The sequence below is a fragment of the Ranitomeya variabilis genome, chromosome 4, assembly GCF_051348905.1.
Source record: "Ranitomeya variabilis isolate aRanVar5 chromosome 4, aRanVar5.hap1, whole genome shotgun sequence".
NCBI lineage: Eukaryota > Metazoa > Chordata > Amphibia > Anura > Dendrobatidae > Ranitomeya > Ranitomeya variabilis.
In genome coordinates, this window is record NC_135235.1 from 250,809,578 (window position 1) to 250,826,368 (window position 16,791).

Consider the following 16,791-nt stretch of genomic DNA (forward strand, 5'->3'; position numbering starts at 1 on the left):
TCTCCTGTATATAATTATATATGTACAGCCGGTATAACCTGGGCATCTCCTGTATATAATATATTTGTACAGCTGGTATAACCTGAGCATCTCCTGTATATAATTATATATGTACAGCTGGTATAACCTGGGCATCTCCTGTATATAATTATATATGTACAGCTGGTATAACCTGGGCATCTCCTGTATATAATTATATATGTACAGCAGGTATAACCTGGGCATCTCCTGTATATAATATCTTTGTACAGCTGGTATAACCTTGGCATCTCCTGTGTATAATATATATGTACAGCTGGTATAACCTGAGCATCTCCTGTATATAATATATTTGTACAGCCGGTATAACCTGGGCATCTTCTGTATATAATTATATATGTACAGCCGGTATAACCTGGGCATCTCTGACCATGCCGGTATAACTGGCTAGCATTACCCGTATTGTATATTGGTTGTGAAGTGCTTGCTGCGTTTCGGGGTGTCAGGAGTTTGTGCCCCAGTTTCGGCTCCCTCGTCGCCTTTCTCTGGCGGTTAATCACCATTAATGACAATATTCAGGCAGCAGAGTATCACCGGGCGGTTCTTGATTAATGACTCTGTGTATTGGGAGCAGCAGGAAGGTTTCGCCGTCTGCCCGGCCTCTCTGTATTGTGCGTTACGTATGGATCTTGTGATGCATCAGATATGTCTGCAGCAGTGAAACGCGCCGTCTCCATGTTAATAATGACGCTGCCCTATATATTATGTAATTAGTGGTGTGGAAATTGCTGCAGGAAGCAGATCTGTTCAGCGCATGGCATGAGGGATTAGGGACTGGCATCTAACCTTCTCCGCGCGGGTTCATTCCGTGTGAAACAAAACGCGCTGGGAATCCGGCTAAATGAGTTAGTTGCTTTAAATGCTGAATATGGAGCTCGCTAATTAAATTAATCCATCAACGCAAGCGAGGTCGACAGTAAACACTTCTTACTCGTCTTGTTAATATTCATCTGGTTTGTTTGCACAGGCTTCGCCGTCTCCTTAGTCGCGTAATTTAACGGGTGCCGTGATGTTTAACCCTCGACCAGATGCTGATACATGTAAGCAGTATACAGTTCATAATGGTGATGAGTGCGGCGCGGTCAGCGCGGGGAAGAAATCCTCAAAATGCCACCAACATTATCATTTAAAGGGCAACTCTGCGCGGTGGTGATTTTACATGCAAGTTTTAGGACAGGAACATGAGGCTCAATGAGTCCACCATCTGAAGGGACATCACGGCGGAACTAGTGAGCAAAACTGAGCCGAATAACCGTCCTCCAGCCATGGACAGGATAAGAGCTCCGCCCACCTGACTCCTTAGAACTACAACTGAGGAACCATGTGACATGTTTCTGAATGGCTGAAAAGCCTGGCAAAGAGGAGTATCTTGGTAAAAAAAATTGCAGAGATTTGAGGAAGGGACTACGGTGTTGAAACGCGTCGACTTTGAAAGCATCGCCGCTCTTCTCCACATCCTCTGGCTACTCTTGCTGTATATTTTGCACACTGATATTTCTTTAAAATTATCCTTTGAGAAAAAGTTTTGTAATTTTTTTTCTAAAGATTTTGAGTTTTAAATACTCACAATAACTCCGCTTGCTGTCAATGAATAGATGCTTCCTTGTGTTTCTTTAGTGGGTGTTAAACACTTATGACCTACTGGTTACAAGGGAAGAGGTCAGATACAATGTAACAAACTTCGAGCACATTTCAGCCACACCAAATTAATAATTTTCCCACAAACTGACAGCAAGCAGAGATTTTGAAAGTGGTGAAGAATTGTACACCAGGTATGACAGAAAGCTGCAGAACTTCCCATTAGATGAGCACTTCGCTTAGATCTACATGGGGTTTTGGTTTTATTTTGAGTGATCGGTCAGACCAGGAGTATTGCTCCCTCTAGTGGAGAGTTATCAGGCCGTTGTACTCTTACCCCACTGGTATAATTGCCCGGACTCCCTTGTGGCTCCCCTTCCCTTGCATTTAGGGGGATGGGGTTTGATGAACCCCTGGATGCCACAGTTGCCTCACACTCACCCGTAGCCCTGAGATAATATTTATTGATATAATTCATGTTATTGGACATTTTAGTAAGAAGTCTTCGCAGTAGCCTTTGAGCTATTGCTCACAGTTATCACGCAGGCAGCATCCACAGTCGCTATTGTCGTCTGATGTGCTGAGAACAGAATGCGATCAGCCGCCTCCAGATTCCTGATTATGCCAATTGTTGTGGCTGTTTTCTCATTTGCTGTAATTATAATTAAATATATGTTTTCATAATCCACGAAAAACACAAAAAAAAGAACACCCACCCATCATCATCTGAGTGAGTTGTTATCTAATCACTGACAATATTGCAGTTCTGCAGTCAGTGAGGCGACGCTCAGGCACCGGTGTCAGACCTTCACCGCGGCTATGGAAGTTTTCACTATTTTTTTTTTTTATATGTGGAAACAAATCAACAAGTTCTCATTGACTGATTCGCTGTTTATTCGGTGTCTCTCTTTAGTATGTTGAGTGCATTATGACTTTATGCTGTTAATTTTATTAAAGGGTTTCTCAGCTTTGGACAATTCCTTTTTATTTGAGAAACTCCCTGAAGACGAAACAAGAAGCCAATTTTTCGACGGCACCACCATAGTGTAGCTGACACATTACACAGTTCCCAAGTCAGTCAGACACTGTGCAATTCACAGACATACCAGGTCCTGGACAGGAAGAGGCACTCCCTCTTTTCTCCAAGAGCTGTATGGTATTGCAGCTCAGACCCCTTGATTTTCACATGACCACTTAAAAATATTGCTCCAGAGTAGAATTTTTTAGCTCGTTATTTACCTAAATGCAAAATTTTAACTAGTCTTCATTGAAATTTCCTCCGATTTTGTTGCTGTTTGCATGGGCAACACTTGTTTGTAGCTGATTGTGCTGCTGTAAATCCTGTGCAGCACCTGTACAGGACGGATGTGCTGTGCTGCTGTAGTACATAGCTGGCTGTGCTGCTGTGAATCTAGTATAGAACCTGTAGTTGACCGGATGTGCTGTGCTGCTGTAGTACATATCTGGCTGTGCTGCTGTAAATCCTGTATAGAACCTGTAGATGACCGGATGTGCTGTGCTGCTGTAGTATATAGCTGGCTGTGCTGCTGTAAATCCTGTATAGAACCTGTAAATGACCGGATGTGCTGTGCTGCTCTAGTACATAGCTGGCTGTGCTGCTGTAAATCCTGTGCAGCGCCTGTACATGACGGATGTGCTGTGCTGCTGTAGTACATAGCTGGCTGTGCTGCTGTAAATCCTTTATAGAACCTGTAGATGACCGGATGTCCCGTGCTGTACTAGTACATAGCTGCCTGTGCTGCTGTAAATCCTTTATAGAACCTGTAGATGACCAGATGTCCCGTGTTGTACTAGTACATAGCTGGCTGTGCTGCTGTAAATCCATTATAGAACCTGTAGATGACCGGATGTCCCGTGCTGTACTAGTACATAGCTTGCTGTGCTGCTGTAAATCCAGTATAGAACCTGTAGATGACCGGATGTGCTGTGCTGCTCTAGTACATAGCTGGCTGTGCTGCTTTAAATCCTGTATAGAACCTGTAGATGACCGGATGTGCTGTGCTGCACTAGTACATAGGTCGCCGTGCTGCTGTAGGCAAGGCAAATGAAGGTATCCAGCCATTTGGATATAAAACTTCACTAACTTATTAGTACAGCTTAAATGGTTCCAGGTACATAAAAAACTACGCTTTTCCTACATAGAACTGTGCTTAGCCATGTTTTTCTCGATGCAGTACTTTTAATGAATTTGTTTAGGCTGTAATAATAAATTGATGAAGTTTTATATCCGAACGATATCTTTGTTTGCTTTGTCTGGATCTCAAGCCAAGTAGGGGATTTTCTGTGTTGAGAATTTTTTCAGCCTTTCTACAGGAGCTGGTGAACTTTGTGCTGCAGTAAACCCTGTGCAGCAGCTGTACATGACTGACTGTGCCTCTGTAGAGCCTGTGTTTGCAGCATCTGTACGTGACTGGCAGTGTTTCTGTAGATCCTGTGCCGCTCCTGTACATAACTGGCTGTGCCTCTGTAGAGCCTGTGCTGCTCCTGTATGTGACCGGCTGTGCCTCTGTAGAGCCTGTGCTGCTCCTGTACATGACCGACTGTGCCTCTGTAGAGCCTGTGCTGCTCCTGTATGTGACCGGCTGTGCCTCTGTAGAGCCTGTGCTGCTCCTGTATGTGACCGGCTGTGCCTCTGTAGAGCCTGTGCCGCTCCTGTATGTGATCGGCTGTGCCTCTGTAGAGCCAGTGCTGCTCCTGTATGTGACCGGCTATACCGCTGTAGAGCCTGTGCTGCTCCTGTACATGACCGGCTGTGCCTCTGTAGAGCCTGTGCTGCTCCTGTATGTGACCGGCTGTGCCTCTGTAGAGCCTGTGCTGCTCCTGTATGTGACCGGCTGTGCCTCTGTAGAGCCTGTGCCGCTCCTGTACATGACCGGCTGTGCCTCTGTAGAGCCTGTGCTGCTCCTCTACATGACAGGCTGAGCCTCTGTAGAGCCTGTGCTGCTCCTGTAGGTGACCGGCTGTGCCTCTGTAGAGCCTGTGCTGCTCCTGTAGGTGACCGGCTGAGCCTCTGTAGAGCCTGTGCCTCACCTGTAGGTGACCGGCTGTGCCTCTGTAGAGCCTGTGCTGCTCCTGTACATCACCGGCTGTGCCTCTGTAGAGCCTGTGCTGCTCCTGTATGTAACGGTCTGTGCTGCTGCTATTGACGTAGATGATGTCCTACAGAGGGAGGATGGGAAATCACATTGACATTGTTACAGTACTGTCCTGTAGCAAACATCAGCTGTGAGGATTTCAGTCTATAGATGTTAACAATTAATGTTTTATTTGACTGAAAGCAGAGATCTTGAAAATGTTAATGAAATAAGTATGTATGGACGTTTCAGAACTATGCATTAAAGCCTAGAACTGGACAACCCCTTTAATCCCAGTAACCAACCAAAGATGGTATCAAGCCGCTTATACGAATATTGATTCCGCCGATACTAAGCACAATGATTGGGTTACAATAGCCGCGATTCTGAGAGCGGCTGCAGCCCTGAGGCGATCGTTACGGTTAGTAGCTCAAGCTGCCATTTTATTTCCAGCAATCACGGATTCTTACAAATAACGCCTGAACGAGCGACGCAGGCAGAAGAAAAGCCGTTAAAGGAAAGCAGTAAAGCAGCGTCTGCCGGCACAGAAGGGAAACGTTCCATTATTTACAACGTGTGAGCAGCCGATGGCTGAAATGATGGCATCCCCGCAATCTGCATCCTGAGCATGAAATACCCGGCGCCAACGCCGTCGCTTTAAATGAAGGCACTCTGGGTCTCCGTACAGCTGGAGCGTCCCATCTAATATCTGAGTCGTGGCCATTAAATCCTGTTTATGGACTTATTAAATGAAGCTTCAAAAACGAGCAGTGACTTCCCAGAATCGGAGACAAATAAGCAGATTGAAGGCGTTCTCCTCCCTATCGCGGCTGCAGAAGAGCGTGAGCGCCATTGATTACACGAATACAATATACAATGAATATTTCAGCCGGTAATCTCACGTCTCCAGGTTGCGTCCATTGATCACTGGGTGCACACGAGATTCTCCTCCAGACGCGACTGCAGCTGATAGCAGTAATTTAATTAAAGAGCAGATATCGCCTCATTATTGACTGTCAGGTGCGTTCAGGAACTTCCTCACCCCGATATCTGGTGCCGCTGGCACAGTGTGGAAGTAACAGATGTAATGTGCTCCCCCGCCGTCTATCACCCCAATAATCGTCACCTAGCGGAGCCAATATGGCTACATACAGCAGAGCTGGTCACTGTTACATAGTCACAACTCTGAGCGTAGGTCATGTAGTGATGTCACCTGCAGTCCTATGTAACACCTCAGATAACACAGTGATACAGGTGCTTCTCCCAAAATTAGAATATCATAAAAAAGTGAATGTCTTAAGTTCTTCAATACAAAAAGTGAAACTCATATTCTAGAGTCATTACACACAGTGATCTATTTCAGGTGTTTATTTCTGTTAATGTTGATGATTACAGCTTACAGCCAATGAAAACCCAAAATTAATTATCTCAGTAAATTAGAATAATTAACCATCAACACCTGCAAAGGCTCCTAAGGATTTATAAAGGTCCCTCAATCTGTTTCAGTATCTCCACAATCATGGGGAAGACTGCTGACCTGACAGATGTCCAGAAGGCATCACTGACACACTCCACAAGGAGGGGAAGCCACAAAAGCTCATTGCTAAAGAAGCCGGCTGTTCACAGAGTGCTGTATCCAAGCATATTAATGGAAAGTGGAGTGGAAGGAAAATGTGTGGTAGAAAAAGGTGCACAAGTAACCGGGATAACCGCAGCCTTGTAGGACTGTTAAGAAAAGGCCATTCAGAAATGTGGGGGAGATTTACAAGGAGTGGACTGCTGCTGGAGTCATTGCTTCACCACACACAGACGTATCCAGGACATGGACTACAAGTGTCACATTCCTTGCGTCGGCCACTCATGACCAATAGACAAAGCCAGAAGCGTCTTACCTGGGCCAAGGAGAAGAAGAACTGGACTGTTGTCAGTGGTCCAAGGGGTTGGTTTCAGATGAAAGTAAATTGTGCATTTCATTTGGAAATCAAATGACTCTCTGTTGGAGCGCCCGAGATTCTAACACGCTCGCTCATCACTCCTAAAGATACATTGTAGCAATATTCTGTGTGGTCTTCCTCAGATTACTTTTCTCTGCCACATGCGGTCAGAGCAGAGGCCGGGAGCCCGGACAGCCTCCATCTGCTTTTCTGCCATTTTAATCACATCTTTTCTAGGAATCCACTGTAAACCCAGTAATTTTTGGAAATCGCATTCTTTCCTCTGAACCATTAATTGCCCGAGTCCTGATTCCCACCTCCGTGTTTCCCCTCTGTACTGGGATGCCCGGACCGCCCGGGGGTCTCCTGAGCACATCCTTGTTGCGGTAGTTGAGGAGACCCCCGGCTGATCTGTGCATTGTTACACATGATTGATACATTGTATGGCTGGAGCGACACAACATCAGATTAATATTCCATACCGCGCCACTGCTCCCCTGTATCTTCTGACGGAGATTACCCTTCAGCAGCGTGAAGGCAGCCGCTCGGCGGCAGAGGAAACGACCTCTTTACTTTCTGTACATGAGAAGTAATTAATAATTCACCGGGAGCAGACGAGAGCAATACCTGCGCTTGTTTCCTGCTGTCAGCGTGACGGGATCTGTTGGCGCCTTGACAAACAAATCACCTCACATTACGAGAGCCGCGCCGCGTTTTGTAGCATTGTGTAAATACGGAATTGTCAATGTGCCGCCATCAATCCTGCGCCGCTCCCTCGTCACTTCTACATGAGCATCTAATACCAAACTGCTGCTCTTATGGTGACTCAGGAGAACGGCGCCGAGGCCCCTAACAATGCACAATGGGCCCATGAGAAACATGCCTGCTTTCTTACAAAAATAGCGCCACCCCGACCTCAGGTTGTTTGTGGTAATGCAGCGCATCTGTATTCACATACATAGTTATGTTTTCTCCTTGTACTTTATACTATGTTCCGTGTCAGGCTGCTCTGTAATTCTGGAGGCTCCGGATGAGCAGAGCTGTAAATTTCATACAAGTAACAGGACTCTGCAGATGAAGGAATTAAAAGAGGAAGCAGAGTTCTTCCGATTTGCTTTGAGTCCGTTGTGAGAAAAGTGCAGTACAAGTGATGCATCTAGAACAGCGCACCAGACACCTGTTATTCTCCTGCCGGATACTGAGGGTTTTTGTGAGCTGTCCCTTTAAGAGGAGGGGCTCAGATTCATTGTAACAAGTCCTTTGTGTTCCATGTTGATTTGTGTGAAGTTTCTGTATCTTCAGCGCCTCCATGGACCAGGGGCGCCGCTCTGGATCCCCTCTGTATGGCGAGAGAATATGCCCTGCGCTCCTCGCCGTCTCCAGTTGTTATGGGAACCAGCACAAAGACGATGGAGTCAGGAGCGGCCGCGCTCTCCTTCATCTCATCAGGGAAAATCCATTCTGCTACCTAAGACGCGGAAACTCCTGAAGAATCAATAACGTAAAGGTGGAAGAAAAGAAGCAATTCTACGTCTGTAACGTGGCGGCAAAGAGCGGGCGATCACCGTGCACTGGCGATAGGGCAATCACCGTGCACTGGCGATAGGGCGATCGCCGGACACCGTGCACTGGCGATGGGGCGATCACCGGACGCCGTGCACTGGCGATAGGACGATCACTGGACGCCGTGCACTGGCGATAGGGCGTTCACCGTGCACTGGCGATAGGGCGATCACTGGACGCCGTGCACTGGCGATAGGGCGATCACCGGACACCGTGCACTGGTGATAGGGCGATCACCGGACGCCGTGCTCTGGCGATAGGGCGATCGCTGGACGCCGTGCACTGGCGATAGGGCGATCACCGGACACCGTGCACTGGTGATAGGGCGATCACCGTGCACTGGCGATAGGGCGATCTCTGGACGCCGTGCACTGGCGATAGGGCCATCACCGGACACCGTCCACTGGTGATAGGGCGAACACCGTGCACTGCCAATAGGGCGATCACTGGACGCCATGCACTGGTGATAGGGCGATCACCGGACGCCGTGCACTGGCGATAGGGTGATCACTGGACGCCGTGCACTGGCAATAGGGCGATCACTGGATGCCATGCACGGGCGATCACTGGACGCCGTGCACTGGCGATAGGGCGATCACTGGACGCCGTGCACTGGCGATAGGGCGATCACTAGACGCCATGCACGGGTGATCACTGGATGCCGTGCACTGGCGATAGTGCGATCACTGGACACCGTGCACTGGCGGTAGGGCGATCACTGTGCGCCGTGCACTGGCAATAGGGCGATCACTGAACGCCGTGCACTGGCGATAGGGCGATCACCGGACGCCTTGCACTGGCAATAGGGCGATCACTGGACGCCGTGTATTTGCGATAGGGCGATTATTGGACGCCGTGCACTGGCAGTAGGGTGATTATTGGACGCCCTGCACTGGTGATAGTGATTATTGGACGCCGTGCACTGGTGATAGGGTGATTAATGGACGCCGTGCACTGGTGATAGGGTGATTATTGGACTCTGTGCACTGGTGATCAGGGCCGTATTTAGAGTTTCTGCTGCCCTAGGCACTTTTAGTGCTGCCTCCCCCTTTGGTGAGTATGACACTATCGGCAGTGACTTTAGCAAGAATCGCTGATGTGAAAGTCGCCTTTTGCAGCAGATCCGTCAGTTTTTCTGCATGTGCCGCGTAACGGATCACTTACAGCAACACTGCGTTCGGCCTCATTCATTCCCTATGGGATTTGCGGCACTTGCCATGATCTGGCAAATGCAGTACCATACCTCCCAACTTTTGAAGAAGGGAAGGAGGTATACACTATGTTCCAAATTATTATGCAAATGACATTTTTCTCGGATTTTCCTAAATGGTCGGTGCAAATGACAGTCAGTCTAATAAAAGTCATCACCCATTAGAGTATACATCGAATTTTAATGAAGAAACCTCCCAATGATAACAGTATAATCTCCAAAATGAATAAAAACTCAAAATGCACTGTTCCAAATTATTAGGCACAGTAGAATTTCTAAACATTTGATTTGTTTTAAAGAACTGATAATGCTCATTTGTGGAATTTGTAGCATTAGGAGGTCACATTCACTGAACAAAAAAGCTATTTAACTCCAAAACATCCTAACAGGCCAAGTTACATGTTACCATAGGAGCCCTTCATTGATATCACCTTCACAGTTCTTGCATCCATTGAACTTGTGAGTTTATGGAGAGTTTCTGCTTGTATTTCTTTGCATGAAGTCAGAATAGCCTCCCAGAGCTTCTGTTTTGATGTGAACTGCCTCCCACCCTCATAGATCTTTTGTTTGATGATACTCCAAAGGTTCTCTATAGGGTTGAGGTCAGGGGAAGATGTTGGCCACACCATGAGTTTATCTCCTTTTATGCCCATAGCAGCCAATTACTCAGAGGTATTCATTGTCATGAATGAAGATGATTTTGTTCCTGAAGGCACATTTCTGCTTTTTATACCATGGAAGAAAGTTGTCAGTCAGAAACTCTATATACTTTGCAGAGGCCATTTTCACACCTTCAGGAACCTTAAAGGGCCCTACCAGCTGGTTCCCCATGATTCCAGCCCAAAACATGACTCCTCCACCTCCTTGCTGACGTCGCAGCCTTGTTGGGACAAGGTGGCCATCCACCAACCATCTACTACTCCATCCATCTGGACCATCCTGGGTTGCTCGACACTCACCAGTAAACAAGACTGTTTGAAAATTAGTCTTCATGTATGTCTGAGCCCACTGCAACCGTTTCTGCTTGTGAACACTGTTTAGGAGTGGCCGAATAGTAGGTTTATGCACCACAGCAAGCCTTTGAAGGATCCTACACCTTTAGGTTCGAAGGACTCCAGACGCACCAGCAGCTTCAAATAACTGTTTGCTGCTTTGTAATGGTATTTTGGCAGCTGCTCTCTTAATCCAATGAATTTGTCTGGCAGAAAACTTCCTCATTATGCCTTTATTTGCATTAACTCTGTCTGTGCTCTGTTTCAGTCACAAATCTCATCAGAGTATGATGATCACTCTTAAGTTTTCGTGAAATATCTAATTTTTTCATACCTTGTCCAAGGCATTGCACTATTTAATGCTTTTCAGCAGCAGAGAGATCCTTTTTATTTCCCATATTGCTTGAAACCTGTGACCTGCATAATAATGTGGAACATCATTTTTGAGTAGTTTTCCTTTAATTAGAATCACCTGGAAAACTAATTATCACATGTGTTTAAGATTGATTTCAGTGATTCATTGAGCCCTGAGACACAATACCATCCATGAGTTTATTTGAAAAACAAAACAATTAAATCTATATAACACTTAAATCCAATTTGCATAATAATTTGGAACACGGTGTAAAGTGTGCGGGTCGCGTAGCGCGCCGCGGCAAATTTTAGGCCATGCCTCTGACCACACCCATTTCACAACTAGTCACACCCATATCCACGTCCCAACCACAGCCATTTAGCACTGCTGATCACACTGTTTTATTTACAATAATTATAAACGAAACAATATGGCCACAGTGCTCCATACTGTATAATGGCCACACATGATGCTCCATACTGTATAATGACCACACATGATGCTCCATACTGTATAATGGCCACAAATGATGCTCAATACTGTATAATGGCCACACGTGATGCTTCATACTGTATAATGGCCATTGGCCACACATGATGCTCCATACTGTATAACGGCCACACATGATGCTCCATACTGTATAATGACCACACATGATGCTCCATACTGTATAACGGCCACACATGATGCTCAATACTGTATAATGGCCACACATGATGCTCCATACTGTATAACGGCCACACATGATGCTCAATACTGTATAATGGCCACACATGATGCTCCATACTGTATAACGGCCACACATGATGCTCAATACTGTATAATGGCCACACATGATGCTCAATACTGTATAAAGGCCACACATGATGCTCCATACTGTATAATGGCCACACACAGTTCTCCATACTGTATAATGACCCCCCCTCCTGTATGCATGGCTCATATTCCCCCCTGTATGCATGGCTCATATTCCCCCCCCCCCCCCGTATGCATGGCTCATATTCCCCCCCTGTATGCATGGCTCATACTCCCCCCCCCCCCCCCCCCCTGTATGCATGGCTCATATTCACCCCCCCTATATGCATGGCTCATATTCCACCTCCCCCCTGTATGCATGGCTCCCCCCCCGTATGCATGGCTCATATTCACCCTCCTGTATGCATGGCTCATATTCCACCTCCCCCTTGTATGCATGGCTCATCTCTCCACCCCCCCTGTATGCATGGCTCATCTCTCCACCCCCCCCCCCCTGTATGCATGGCTCATAATTCCCCCCCCCCATATGTATGGCTGATGGCTCATATTCCCCCGTATGCATGGCTCATAATTCCCCCCCTGTATGTATGGCTGATGGCTCATATTCCCCTGTATGCATGGCTCATATTCCACCTCCCCCCTGTATGCATGGCTCATAATTCCCCCCCCGTATGTATGGCTGATGGCTCATATTCCCCTGTATGCATGGCTCATAATTCCCCCCCCTGTATGTATGGCTGATGGCTCATATTCCCCTGTATGCATGGCTCATATTCCACCTCCCCCCCTGTATGCATGGCTCATCTCTCCACCCCCCCTCTATGCATGGCTCATCTCTCCACCCCCCCCCCCCCAGGGCCGTATTTGCCACTAGGCACTCAAGGGCATGTGCCTAGGGCGGGGACATTGCGGGGGGCGGCACCTGAGCAAGGTTTTTTTTTTAGTCCCAGGTCACAAACACGAGTCCCACCCACCCTCCTTGAAGACGATACTCACCCTGCTCCAGCGATGCCTGGTCTCAGCGTCTGTAGCGCGTCCTGAGTGAGCGGTCACGTGGTACCACTCATTAAGGTCATGAATATGCGCATATTCATGACCTTAATCAGCGGTACCACATGACCGCTCACTCAGGAAGAAGGCGCTGCGGCGGGACAGAGCCAGAGGGAGGATGTCGGTGCAGCCGCGCGGTGTGTGGGACAGCTGACAGGGGAGTATGAGGGATGAGGGGCGGGGGGATGAAGGAGGAAGGTAAGCCGCCCGAGCCATGCAAGATGGGAGAAGGAGCGGGGGAGGGGGTGGAGAGATGAGCCATGCATACCGGGGAGTATGAGCCATCAGCCATGCATATGGGGGGGGGGGAATTATGAGCCATGCATACAGGGGAATATGAGCCATCAGCCATGCATACAGGGGGGGGAGCCATGCATACAGGGGGGAGGTGGAATATGAGCCATGCATACGGGGGGGTGAATATGAGCCATGCGTACGGGGGGGGGAATATGAGCCAGGCATACAGGAGGGGGGGGTCATTATACAGTATGGAGAACTGTGTGTGGCCATTATACAGTATGGAGCATCATGTGTGGCCGTTATACAGTATTGAGCATCATGTGTGGCCATTACATAGTATTGAGCATCATGTGTGGCCGTTATACAGTATGGAGCATCATGTGTGGCCATTATACAGTATTGAGCATCATGTGTGGCCGTTATACAGTATGGAGCATCATGTGTGGCCATTATACAGTATTGAGCATCATGTGTGGCCGTTATACAGTATGGAGCATCATGTGTGGTCATTATACAGTATGGAGCATCATGTGTGGCCGTTATACAGTATGGAGCATCATGTGTGGCCAATGGCCATTATACAGTATGGAGCATCACGTGAGGCCATTATACAGTATTGAGCATCATTTGTGGCCATTATACAGTATGGAGCATCATGTGTGGTCATTATACAGTATGGAGCATCATGTGTGGCCATTATACAGTATGGAGCACTGTGGCCATATTGTTTCGTTTATAATTACTGTATATAAAACAGTGTGATCAGCAGTGCTAAATGGCTGTGGTTGGGACGTGGATATGGGTGTGACTAGTTGTGAAATGGGTGTGGTCAGAGGTGTGGCCTAAAATTTGCCGCGGCGCGCTACGCGCCCCGCACACTTTATACCTCCTTCCCTTCTTCAAAAATTGGGAGGTATGGTACTGCATTTGCCAGATCATGGCAAGTGCCGCAAATCCCATAGGGAATGAATGAGGCTGAACGCAGTGTTGCTGTAAGTGATCCGTTACGCGGCACATGCAGAAAAACTGACGGATCTGCTGCAAAAGGCGACTTTCATATCAGCGATTCTTGCCAAAGTCACTGCCGATAGTGTCATACTCACCAAAGAGGGAGGCAGCACTAAAAGTGCCTAGGGCAGCAGAAACTCTAAATACAGCCCTGGTGACACAACACGATGGATGTAGCATTTCATGGTGGCCATGACTCGCGACCCTCATACATGGACCCACTGGTCCGCCAGAGAAGTGATCTACACTCCGCAACAATGAAATTACCGCACCGAGAAGGAGTCGTGGAAATCAGAAAAGTGGGACAGACAGCGACTCAATTGTTAGGACAGAGGAGATTAGATTTGGGCTCTGTACTGTAGATGGTAGCATCTCACACCATAGGCAGGAGATCTGCATGTCACTGTGGTCTTCACTGGAATATTTCTTTAAATAGAATCTGTCAGCAGGCTTGTGCTGTGTAATCTGACAGCAGCATGTTGTAGGGACAGAGACCCTGATTCCAAAGATACATCACTACTTTACTGGGTGGAGCAGTTGTGATAGTTACAGTTTTATCTGCTGCTGGAGCTTTCCTCGGTGGTGGTGGATCTCTGCCCTGTGAACATGGTGACACATGCCGTCTGGATCTTCAGGGCTAGGATTTCTGGTCTTACTTGCAGCAGATGGCTGACCCCGGACATCACTGTACGCAGGATGAGTGATGTTTAGTGCCACCTCAGCACCTGTGTCCTTTGTCCCCGTGCACGCGGCTGTTATAAATGAGCTTCCGGCTCGGCCAGGACAGGCGCTGCGTCCTCAATGCAATTAATTTCACATCAGACATTGTTACTTTTTTTGCATTTTATCATTTATTTGCACTTCCCATTGTTATGAGGCACGAGACTCGGATTGCAGGGAAGTGCGAGGCATTCTTCAACCTGCCACCGCTACGTGTTCATTATATCGTGCTCTGGAGGAAGCTCGAGGTCAAAACAACAATATTTTTAGAAGTAATTAATGGGAAGAAATCCACCTTCATTTATTATAAATGGTGTTTGTAGAAGAAGAAAAATGTTTCCTGGTCACACAAATTAATAATCTCCTGGAGTAGCGGTAAAATGAGCCACAGATTTGAAGGTCGGAGAATGTGGAGCCGCAGATCCAAGATCCCAGAGCTGGAGAATTGAGAGTAGATGAAAAAAGAGCTATAAAATTGTAGATCGCAGGTCCAGAGAACATAGAGCCCCAGAATTCACGGCCAGAGAACATGGAGCCACAGATCCAAGGATCGAAGAACATGGAGCCGAAGATCCCAGAGCTGGAGAACATGAAGCCCCAGATCTCATGGCCGGAGAACATGGAGCCGCAGATTCCAAGGGCCGAAGAACATGGCGCATCAGATCCCAGGGCTGGAGAACATGGAGCCGAAGATCCCAGAGCTGGAGAACATGAAGCCCCAGATCTCATGGCCGGAGAACATGGAGCCGCAGATTCCAAGGGCCGAAGAACATGGCGCATCAGATCCCAGGGCTGGAGAACATGGAGCCCCAGATCTCATGGCCAGAGAACATGGAGCCGCAGATCCCAGGGCCGGAGAACATGGAGCCCCATATCCTAGGGCTGGAGAACATGGAGCCGCAGATCCCAGGGCTGGAGAACATGGAGCCCCATATCCCAGGGCCGGAGAACATGGAGCCCCATATCCCATACATTATTCACATATTGGGGTTGGATCTTTCTGACAGATTCCTTCTAAACCGTTTCGTTTTCAGAGAGCCACATGATTATATGTGCTTTGGCCGCAGAGCATCGGCCACATCCTCATTTCTGCATCCTGTTGCTCCCTGACTGAATGATCACTGTTTTAGCTTCTTGTGATGAGCTGCTAAGTGCTCCAGTGCGCTGAGAGCACTTCACAAGCTTTTGCCATTCTGGCTCCATTTCCAGGGCCCGGCTCCACCATTCTCTGCTTCCCTGCAGCTCAGTGCTTTGAATCCACAGAAAAGCATCTGTCAGTCAAGGGAAAGAGTGGTGGGGTGGGTGGCGAGTAGAGCCAGGGGTCCTTGCACAACAGATTACATCTACAAAGGTGTGGATGACATGATCCTCCAGAGAAGCAGGACCATAGGAATGGTTTGTTTGGGTGGATTGTTCTGACAGACTCCCTTTAACATGTCTGCTTGCTGTCAGTGAATGTAAACATTAGGGTATGTGCACACGTCAGGATTTCTTGCAGAAATTTTCCTGACAAAATCCGGACATTTCTGCCAGAAATCCGCATGCATTTTTTTGCGCGTTTTTTGTGCTTTTTTTGGCTGAATTTTTGGGTTTTTCTCCTGACACTCCAAAATCATGGGAAATCCGCAAAAAATCCGCAAAAATAATGAACATGTTGCTTCTTTTTCCGGATTGCGGTTTTTTGCGGAAAAAAACGCAACATTTGCACAAAAAATGTGGAATGCATTCTAAATTATAGGATGCATAATGTATGCGTTTTTTGTGCAGAATTATAGCGTTTTTATCAGGGAAATCCGCAAAAAAAATGCAAAACTTCCTGAAGAAATCCTGACGTGTGCACATACCCTTATTGTGTCCATCTAATGGTGGAGAACTTGTCCTGATTGCTACAGATTGCCAGAAGAATGTATCAGTCTGTCTATACTGTAACAAATCCTCACAGAATTTACAGATCGGATGCACAGGTTTTGATAAATGGCGGTCGTGGCCACATCACTTGTCGTTCTCTCCCAGGACGGTGAACGGACCACCTTTGCCGCCAGTATTCCCCTTCTACCATCTTGGAGATGTTAAAAACAGAAAACTGATGGAAATGGCGCGTGAGACACAAATCAGAGTGCGGCGCTCGCAGTTTAGCATCAACATGCCGATGTCTTCATTAAAGATTATCAGAGGCACTGTGATGTGCTAATTAGACCGCAGAGTATTGCGCCGCAGACAGCGTGAACCCCCCCGGTGCTGGCCGCCATGA

General features: G+C 47.5%; 1 protein-coding gene across 2 annotated transcripts in view; it reads left to right on the forward strand.

Moving 5' to 3' along the window:
* The window catches only part of KIRREL3 (kirre like nephrin family adhesion molecule 3), an 823,243-nt gene that overhangs the window by 757,232 nt on the left and 49,220 nt on the right, over positions 1-16,791 (forward strand). The window lies entirely within an intron of this gene.